Source organism: Oncorhynchus keta, chromosome 18, assembly GCF_023373465.1.
Source record: "Oncorhynchus keta strain PuntledgeMale-10-30-2019 chromosome 18, Oket_V2, whole genome shotgun sequence".
NCBI classification, from domain to species: domain Eukaryota; kingdom Metazoa; phylum Chordata; class Actinopteri; order Salmoniformes; family Salmonidae; genus Oncorhynchus; species Oncorhynchus keta.
Window position 1 is genome coordinate 33,542,404 of NC_068438.1, and position 10,712 is coordinate 33,553,115.

The following is a 10,712-nucleotide window of genomic DNA, read 5'->3' on the forward strand; positions in this document are numbered from 1 at the left end:
AGACTCTGGAAAACACGCAGTACTACATAGAGCCATGACTACATGGAACTCTATTTCACATCAAGTAGCTCAAGCAAGCAGTAAAATCTCATTTAAACAACAGATTAAACTACACCTCATGGTTTAACGTTGACAAGACACAGGTTTTTGCTAACATACATAGAATGTTCCCTGAACTAACAGAAAATTGGACACTCAAACATCATGGGAACATTACGGGTTACATAACAAAAACCATATCCTTCGAATTGTTAGCTGGGCCACCGTTTTCACACAGAGAAAAAGTCACAGTTATACATCAATCTAACTTACTATTTGAACAAATCTCTGATTTCACGAGTTGCTGTGAAATGTCCATGTTTAATGTTCAGTAGTGGCCGTCGGAGCCAACTCTTTTGGAAAAGGATGGTCATAGGATATTTACCTTCATCCTAAACTCAATTAACTTGAACAAAGTATATTTAAAAAATCCCTCCCCCTTCCCAGGACGTCTGTTGCTCCTGTTATCCATTTCAGCCTTAGAGATGGGTACGATACTCTCATGTATTATACTGTCCTGTGTCAGACAGGTCCCACACACAGAAAGAAATACCTGAAAATCGAATGAAATCAAAATGTACATCAAAACGGAGGGAGACAAGAGGGCGGAAAATATCAAAAAGAGATAGAGGGAGCTGCTAGAAAGGGAGAAGAAAACTGTCAGACAGTTAGACAGGCTGACAGCTTCCTCCTGCTTTAACAGCCATGCATAGGCCCCAGTGAAAACCCTTGTGATCATCCTCTGCTCTTGTCTGACAAGGTTATGAGAACAGTGATGTACTCAGGGGGGCTCAAAGTAGGCTACTTATTTCCCGTAATAATGGGGATATGGGGCACCTGGTAAGAACTGAGCCCTGTCTGCAGCAGGTAAAGAATTGAAGACACTGCGGGCACATCCATGGTCCACATCCACACGGACTGCTTCACAAATAAGAGGGCCCTGTCCAGGGCCATCCCAACGGGAATAGTCGTCAAGAGTAGAAATAGAATTCAAAACCAGGACACAAAGAAAATCCAATCATTGAGGAACATTGGGGTGGATGGGGGCGGAGGGTGGATGGGGGGGATTTGTACACATGGTGGAAAAAGATCCCTATCTACAGTGCCTTGCAAAAGTATGCATTTTTACTATTTTGTTGCATTACAACCTGTAATTGAAATAGATTTTTATTTGGATTTCATGTAATGGACAAACACAAAATAGTCCAAATTGGTGAAGTGAAAAGAACAAAATAACTTGTTTCAAAAGATTCTAAGTAATACAAAACTGAAAGTGGTGCGTGCATATGTATTCACCCCCTTTCCTACGATGCCCCTAAATAAGATCTGGTGCAAACAATTACCTTCAGAAGTCACATAATTAGTTTAACAAAGTCCACCTGTGTGCAATCCAAGTGTCACATGATCTGTCACATGATGTCAGTATATACACACCTGTTCTTAAAGGCCCCAGAGTCTGCAACACCACAAAGCAAGGGGCACCACCTAGCAAGGGGCACTATGAAGACCAAGGAGCTCTCCAAACAGGTCAGGGACAAAGTTGGGGAGAAGTACAGATCAGGGTTGGGTTATATAAAAATATCTGAAACTTTGAACATCCCACGGAGCACCATTAAATCCATTATTAAAAAACCACAACAAACCTGCAAAGAGGGCCGCCCACCAAAACTCAGGGACCAGGCAAGGAGGGCATTAATCAGAGAGGCAACAAAGAGACCAAAGATAACCCCGAAGGAGCTGCAAAGCTCCACAGCGGAGATTGGAGTATCCGTCCATAGCACCACTTCAAGCCGTACACTCCACAGAGATGGGCTTTATAAGAGAGTGGCCAGGAAAAAGCCATTGCTTAAAGAAAAAAATAAGCAAACCCATTTGGTGTTTGCCAAGAGGAATGTGGGAAACTCCCCAAACATATGGAAGAAGGTACTCTGGTCAGATAAGACAAAAATATAGCTTTTTGGCCATCAAGGAAAACGCTATGTCTGGCGCAAACCCAACACCTCTCATCACCCCGAGAACATCATGCATCACATTTTTCATCGGCAGGGACTGGGAAACTGGTCAGAATTGAAGGAATGATGGATGGCTCTAAATACAGGGAAATTCTTGAAATCTGAAATCTGTTTCAGTCTTGCAGAGACCTGAGTCTGGGATGGAGTTTCACTTTCCAGCAGGACAATGGCCCTAAGCATACTGCTGAAGCAACACTCGAGTGGTTCAAGGGGAAACATTTAAATGTCTTGGAATGGCCTAGTCAAAGCCCAGACCTCAGTCCCATTGAGAATCTGTGGTATGACTCGTAAGGATCGGCCCCTTTTTTCAATTTCTGCCTAAAATGACATACCCATATCTAACTGTCTGTAGCTCAGGCCATGTAGCAATGATATGCATATTCTTGGTACCATTTGAAAGGAAACACTTTGGAGTTTGTGGAAATGTGAATGGAATGTCAGAGAATATAAACACATCAGAGCCGGTAAAAGATAATACAAAGAAAAAACTACAGTTTTGTATTTTTTTGTATGATCATCTTTGAAATGCAAGAGAAAGGCCATAGTGTATTATTCCAGCCCAGGTGCAATTTAGATGTTGGCCACTAGATGGTTGCAGTGTATGTGCAAAGTTTCAGACTGATCCAACGAACCATTGCATTTCTGTTCAAAGTTTTTTATCAAGATTGCCCAAATGTGCCTAATTTGTTTATTAATAACTTTTTATGTTCAAAAATGTGCATTCTCCTCAAACAATATCATGCCATTCTTTCACTGTAATAGCTACTGTACTTTGGACAGTGCAGTTAGATTGACAAGAATTTAAGCTTTCTGCCAATATCTGATATGTCTATGTCCTGAGAAATGTTCTTGTTACTTACAACCTCATGCTAAATGCATTAGCCCATGTTAGCTCAACCGTCCCGCAGGGGACCCACCAGTCCTGAAGAAGTTTAAATTAAAATTGCTGTACATCAGCAGAACCCATCCAACTTGAAGGAAATGGAGCAGTTTTGCCTTGAAGACTGGGCAAAAATCCCAGTGGCTCGATGTGCCAAGACATACCCCAAGAGACTTGCAGCTGTAATTGCGGCAAAAGGTGGCTCTACAAACTATTGACTTTGGGGGGGTACAGGGTGAATAGTTATGCACGTTCTAGTTCTGTTTTTTTTTTTATTATTTCTTGTTTGGTTCACAATAAAAAATATGTTGCATCTTCAAAGTGGTAGGCATGCTGTGTAAATCAAATGATACAACTCCCCCCCCCCCAAAAAAATATATTTTAATTCCAGGTTGTACGACAACAAAATAGGAAAAATGCCAAGGGGGTGAATACTATTGCAAGCCACTGTACCAGTGGTATTTTAGATACTAATGCTCTGCCATAAGTGACTATTCTGTTTTTGTCTCTCTTTCCTGTCTTGTATTTTAAGGCATCTTGGAACACAAATCAGTTAATATCTAACTATTTATCTTTATTTTACATTATTTATATCTATATACAGTACCAGTCATAAGTTTGGACACACCTACTCATTCACAATTTTTCTTTGTTTTTACTATTTTCTGCATTGTAGAATAATAATGAAGACATCAAAACGATGAAATAACACATAGCGAATTGTGTAGTAACCAACAACAAAAAAAAGTGTTAAACAAATCAAACTATATTTTAGATTTTAGATTCTCCAAAGTAGCCACCCTTTGCGTTGATGACAGCTTTGCACACTATTGGTCTTCTCTCAACCAGCTTCACCTGGAATGATCTTTCCAAAAGTCTTGAAGGAGTTCCCACATATGGTGAGCACTTATTGGCTGCTTTTCCTTCACACTGTGGTCCAACTCATCCCAAACCATCTCAATATGCAAAGCAGTAGCACTGCATACAGAAACATCATTGTGGAAACTGGAAGTTAAAATGATAACACACAGCCCAACTACACGTACCTCTGGAAAATACAGAAATAATGTGAGATCAATAAAAGTAGTGTCAATCATGTTGGAGGTCAATTAAATAATCAAAATGTGTTGTTTGTACACTACATTTACAGAGGCGGCAGGTAGCCTAGTGATTAGAGCATTGGGCCAATAACCAAAAGGTTGCTAGATCGAATCCCTGAGCTGACATGGCAAAAAGATCTGTCGTTCTTCCCCCGAACAAGGCTATCATTGTTAATAAGAATTTTTCTTAACTGACTTGCCTAGTTAAATAAATATAAAAACATGCCAAGTTTTGTCATCGATACCTTGTAGAGACTCCACGCTGCTGCTTTTGTCACTTTGAAGAATCTAAAATCATTTTAGATTTGTATAACACTTTTTTGGTTACTACATGAACTACAAAGACCTAAAGTCTTCGAAAGCTAAGTTAGATCACCGACCATTTTGAATCCCACCGTACCTTCTCCACTATGCAATCTGGTTTCCGAGCTGGTCATGGGTGCACATCAGCCACGCTCAATGTCCTAAGTGATATAATAACTGCCATCGATAAAAGACAGTACTCTGCAGCCGTCTTCATTGACCTGGCCAAGGCTTTTGACTCTTTCAATCACTGCATTCTTATCGGCAGACTCAACAGCCTTGGTTTCTCAAATGACTGCCTCGCATGGTTCACCAACTACGTCTCCAATAGAGTTCAGTGTGTCAAATCAGAGGGCCTGTTGTCTGGACCTCTGGCGATCTCTATGGAGGTGTCACATGGAAACCATATTCCATAGCGGAGAAGGTACGGTAGTATTTGAATCTGTTTGTTCACTTATCTTTCGAAGATTTTAGAAAGGCAGGGCAGGATGGATATAGGTCTGTAACAGTTTGGGTCTAGAGTGTTTCCCCTTTGAAGAGGGGGATGACCGTGGCCGCTTTACAATCTTTAGGAATCCAAGACGATACGAAGAGAGGTTGAACAGACTAGTAAAGGGGTTGCAACAATGGCGGCAGATCATTTTAGAAAGAGAGGGTCCAGATTGTCTAGCCCAGCTGATTTGTAGGGATCCAGATTTTGCAGCTCTTTCAGAACATCAGCTGTCTGGATTTGGGTAAAGGAGAAGCGGGGGGCTTGGGCCAATTGCTGTGGGGGTGCAGAGCTGTTGGCCGGGGTTGGGGTAGCCAGGTGGAAAACATTGCCAGCCGTAGAGAAATACTTATTGAAATGATTGATTATCGCAGATTTATCAGTGGTGTTTCCTAGTCTCAGCGCAGTAGTCAGCTGGGAGGAGGTGCTCCTAATCTCCTTGGACTTTACAGTGTCCCAAAACTTTTTGGAATTAGTGCTGCAAGAGGCAAATTTCTGTTTGAAAAAGCTGGCCTTAGCTTTCCTAACTGACTTTGTTTATTGGTTCCTGACTTCCCTGAAAAGATGCATATCGCGGGGACTATTCGAAGCTAGTGCAGTATGCAGCAGGGTATTTTTTGTGCTGGTCAAGGGCAGTCAAGTCTGGAGTGAACCAAGGGCTGTATCTGTTATTAGTTCTACATTTTTTGAAAGGGGCATGCTTATTTAAGATGGTGAGGAAAGCACTTTTAAAGAACAACCAGGCATCCTCTACAGACGGGATGAGGTCAATATCCTTCCAGGAATCCTGGGCCAGGTCGATTTAGAAAGACCTGCTTTAAGGGAGCATTTGACAGTGAAGAGGGTGGTCGTTCCTATGCATCCCTATTGCCCATTGAAAGGGATATCAACCAGATTCCTTTTTCTATGTCTTCCCTAAGGTGTCAACAGCCTTTAGACATAGTTTCAGGCTTTTATTTTGAAGAATGAGCGTGAACGACCACATTGCGTAAGTGGACGTACCAAACTAACGGAGGTATTTGGATATAAAAAATCTTTATGGAACAAAATTAACATTTGTTGTCTAACTGGAAGTCTCGTGAGTGAAAACATCCAAAGATCATCATAGGTAAACGATTAATTTGATTCCTTTTCTTATTTTCGTGACCAAGTTACCTGATGCTAGGTGTACTTATTGTTTTGTTATGCTATCGATAAACTTACACAAACGCTCGTATTGCTTTCGCTGTAAAGCATAATTTCAAAATCTGAGACGACAGGGTGATTAACAAAAGGCTAAATAAACTGTGTTTCGCTATATTTCACTATATGAATATGAATATTTTCTAGTAATATTATTTGACTGTTGCGCTATGCTATTCAGTGTTGCTGATGACAAATATACCGGATCTGGGATGGGTGGTTCTAGAAGGTTTTAAGAGGTTTTAATACTAAATCTTACACACACACACACACACACACACACACACACACACACACACACACACACACACACACACACACACACACACACACACACACACACACACACACACACACACACACACAAAGTTAAGTTGAGGGTTAAGGTTTGGGATATGGCTAAAACAGAAACCACTTCACGGTTCAGTTTATGCATACAATCCAAATGGTTAAGGGTTAATGTTTAAGATGGGGTTAAAAATAAAAAATCTAAAACGAGTGCCTTGCACTGGGATTGAAAACACGACCCTCGGAGCTCACGGCCTACACCTATAGACCTATAGCGGCTATAGACCTTGAGATGACTATAGATCCTGAATAGGTCTGTAGCTATTGTGAAAGTGAAAGCATGCTCTATACATATAGCTGTGTTGTCTAGGTGATGAGAGAGAGCCTTGAGCTGAAGGTTTCCTTTCACACCCTGTACTCACATTTGAAATAGACTTACCTCAGTGATCAACCTTGTCACACCTGCCCACATAATATGTGGAAACATTACACGCGTGATCGTAATAGAGATAGATCAAAAGGATGGGGGGTTGTGTGTGTGTGGTTGGGTGGGGGGTTCGTAATGTCCGGATGTTCAACCTTCATCTCATTCCTTTCAGAGAGACAGCATTGAAAATGTTTTGAACATAGAATTAGAAACAGATTTTGATGGTTAACCTTTGAGCAGGCATAAAAGGATGTCCATCTCCTTAGAAAGGACAGAGGCGGTGAAAGCGAGAGAGAAACCGAGAGAGAGAGATAACGAATAAGACATCCACAGAATGTGACACCATTCCTGTCATAGAGCATTGGGAAAGGGGATGTCAGTTGCACAACTGAATATATTCAACAGAAATGAGTCTTCCGCTTTTAACCCAACCCCTCTGAATTGGAGAAGGGCGGGGGGCTGTCTTAATCGACATCTACGTCATCAGCGCCCAGTTGTTTGCAGTTACTGTAACTGCCTTGCTCAGGGGCAGAATGACATATTTTTACCTTGTCGGCTCTGGGATTCGTTCCAGCAACCTTTCGGTTACTGGCCCAACACTCCTACCTGCCAGGAAACCTTGATCCATGAAGAAGCAGACATACTGACGTTAGCATTCTGTAGCCTCAGATTTCAAAGCAGCCCAGTGGTCTATAAGAGGGGAAGGCTAAAGGGCATGATGCCAATATGTTTACCCAGACAGACCTACCCTCCCACTGGCACAGGAATGCTGCGCATGTGGTGGCTGTGTAGGGAGAAAGAGGGGAGGAATGGGGAACGAGGGAGGCTTGTGTGGGTGTCGGTGTGCGGGGGTAGAAGGGTGTGGAGAGTGTGTGCCAGACCTGGGTCAAATACATGTCATACTTCAGCTGCGCTTCATTTTCGTTTGGTCAGAACCACTACTCCCAGAAGTGCAAAAATCTCGCTAAGACAATTATAGCTCAAATACTTTCAAGGTGTATACGAGGTAATAGTATATCACCTTCTGTGGCTGCTTACGACTGTAGCCCTGGCTCAAATGAAACCCTGCTGATGAGGAGTTGGGAGCCAGACACCAGTGACTCATCACTGAATCAGCACTAGACACTGAAATAAATAAACAGTCTCCCTGACAGTGTGTGTGTGTGCCCGCATGAGTGTTGTGTGTGTGTTATGTGTTGTGTGTTGTGTGTTGGGTGTGCCTGCATGCGTGTTGTAAGTGTGTACGCTTGTATGTGACAGTCTCCCCTTTTGTCTTTGTCAGTCTCTCCATCTCTCTCCCCTTTTGTCTTTGTCAGTCTCTCCATCTCTCTCCCCTTTTGTCTTTGTCAGTCTCTCTTTCTCTCCCCTTTTGTCTTTGTCAGTCTCTCCATCTCTCTCCCCTTTTGTCTTTGTCAGTCTCTCCATCTCTCTCCCCTTTTGTCTTTGTCAGTCTCTCTTTCTCTCCCCTTTTGTCTTTGTCAGTCTCTCCATCTCTCTCCCCTTTTGTCTTTGTCAGTCTCTCCATCTCTCTCCCCTTTTGTCTTTGTCAGTCTCTCCATCTCTCTCCCCTTTTGTCTTTGTCAGTCTCTCTTTCTCTCCCCTTTTGTCTTTGTCAGTCTCTCTTTCTCTCCCCTTTTGTCTTTGTCAGTCTCTCCATCTCTCTCCCCTTTTGTCTTTGTCAGTCTCTCCATCTCTCTCCCCTTTTGTCTTTGTCAGTCTCTCCATCTCTCTCCCCTTTTGTCTTTGTCAGTCTCTCTGTCTCTCCCCTTTTGTCTTTGTCAGTCTCTCCATCTCTCTCCCCTTTTGTCTTTGTCAGTCTCTCTTTCTCTCCCCTTTTGTCTTTGTCAGTCTCTCCATCTCTCTCCCCTTTTGTCTTTGTCAGTCTCTCCATCTCTCTCCCCTTTTGTCTTTGTCAGTCTCTCCATCTCTCTCCCCTTTTGTCTTTGTCAGTCTCTCTTTCTCTCCCCTTTTGTCTTTGTCAGTCTCTCTTTCTCTCTCGTTCTCTGTCTCATGGCACAGTGAAAGTAGATCTGGGCTGCTGATGCTGATGAGTTCTTGGTAATTTGAACCTGTTGACTTTCCCTACTTAATTTCTTCTCCTGTATTCTCCTGACTCAGTATTGGGGTCTGTTGGTTCTGTTGTGACAAACATCCTGTTCCTCTTGCCTATTGTATTTATTATTCCACTTTTAAACCAGCAGTCCCTCAACATTTTTATAGCGTGACTCACCTAGCTCCTGTCATATTGCTCTGCGACCCACCACCACATAAAATCAATATTTCAACTGCCAGACATTTTTTTCCCTTAAACCTGCAAGTATGTCCTCGACCCAACCATCTGGAAAACACTTTTGATCACCAATTCTCATAGCTGTCTTCATCCCATTAGTTTACTCTCGTCTGGATCGTTGTGGTTTGGCTTGGTCTTGACTCATGTGTAGGAGCCTGTAGATCTGCTGGGATTCTTAAGAAACAATTATAGTCATATATTTCTATTATGGAGGCTACACAAACGCACGCACACACAGACAATCGTGTGTACGGCTGGGCTGGAAGGAGAAAGAAGCAGACATTCCGGGGGGAATAATGGAGCAATCCGTCACATGGAGGGAAGGCATCTGTTTCTTATCCACATAATGAAGGAGTGGAAGGAGTGGGGCATGGAAGATGTGTTGTTTGTTGAGAGGGTGTTCCTTCCTGTTTGACAAACAACAAGTTGTCCAGGTGACTTCTGGGTAATGTAGCTTTGGAGTATGTAACGAAAATAATGAAAATATGTGCGTAGACTGACTAAGAGCCTGTTGTGAGAGAATTGAAATAAACTGTATTGTGCCATGCCAGCTGGATCAGCAAAGGTACACTTTTTAGTAGCCTAGCGACCTTAAACTTGGCCTTTAAATATATTTCATGCATGGGGGGAGCCATCCGGCCAGATAGGACAAGTTGTCTGGCCAGATAGGACCAGTTGGCAGGCCAAATAGGACCAGTTGGCAGGCCAGATAGGAAAAGTCATCCAGCCAGATAGGAACAGTCATCCGGCCAGATAGGACCAGTCGTCCGGCCAGATACTGTAGGACCAGTCATCTGGCCAGAGAGTACGCGTCGCTGGTCAGATAGGTCCAGTCGGCCGGTCAGATAGGTCCAGTTGGCCGGCCAGACAGGTTTAGTCAGCAGGCCAGAGAGGACCAGTCGGCAAGCCAGATAGGAAAAGTCATCCAGCCAGATAAGACCAGTCGTCCGGCCAGATAGGAAAATTCGTCCGGCCAGAGAGTACCAGTCGCTGGTCAGATAGGTCCAGTTGGCCGGGCCAGATAGGACCAGTCCGCCGGCCAGATAAGACAAGTCGGAAGGCCATATAGGACCAGTCGGCCGGTCAGATAGAACCAGTCGGCCACCATAGTTTCACTCAACCGACCAGATAGGACCAGTCGGACAGCCAGACAGGAACAGTCGGCTGATCAGATTGGACCAGTCGGCTGGCCAGATAAGACCGGTTGGAAGGCCATATATGACCAGTCATTCAGCCAAACCGGACAAGTCGCCTGGCCAAATAGGACCAGTTGCCCGGCCGACTAGATGGGACCAGTCGGCCAGCCAGATTGGACGGGTTGGCTGGCCAGATAGTACCAGTCAGTCAGCCAGAAAGGACCAGTCGACCGACCTACCAGATAGGTCCAGATACTACCAGTCGGCCCGGCCAGATAGGACAAGTCGGCCGGTCCAGTCGGTTGACCAGATAGTAACACTCGGGCTGCCAGATAGGTCCAGTCGGCCAGCCAACCAGACAGGTTCAGTCAGGCGACAGATGGGACCAGTTGGCCAGCCAGATAGTACCAGTCGCCCGGCCAGATAGTACCAGTCAACGGGCCAGATAGGACCAGTCTGCCTGCCAGATAAGTCCAGTCGGCAGACCAGATAGTCCCAGTTGTCTGGCCAGATAGGACAAGTCGGACCGATGGGATCAGTTTCAACTTCCTGTTTATAAGTCTGC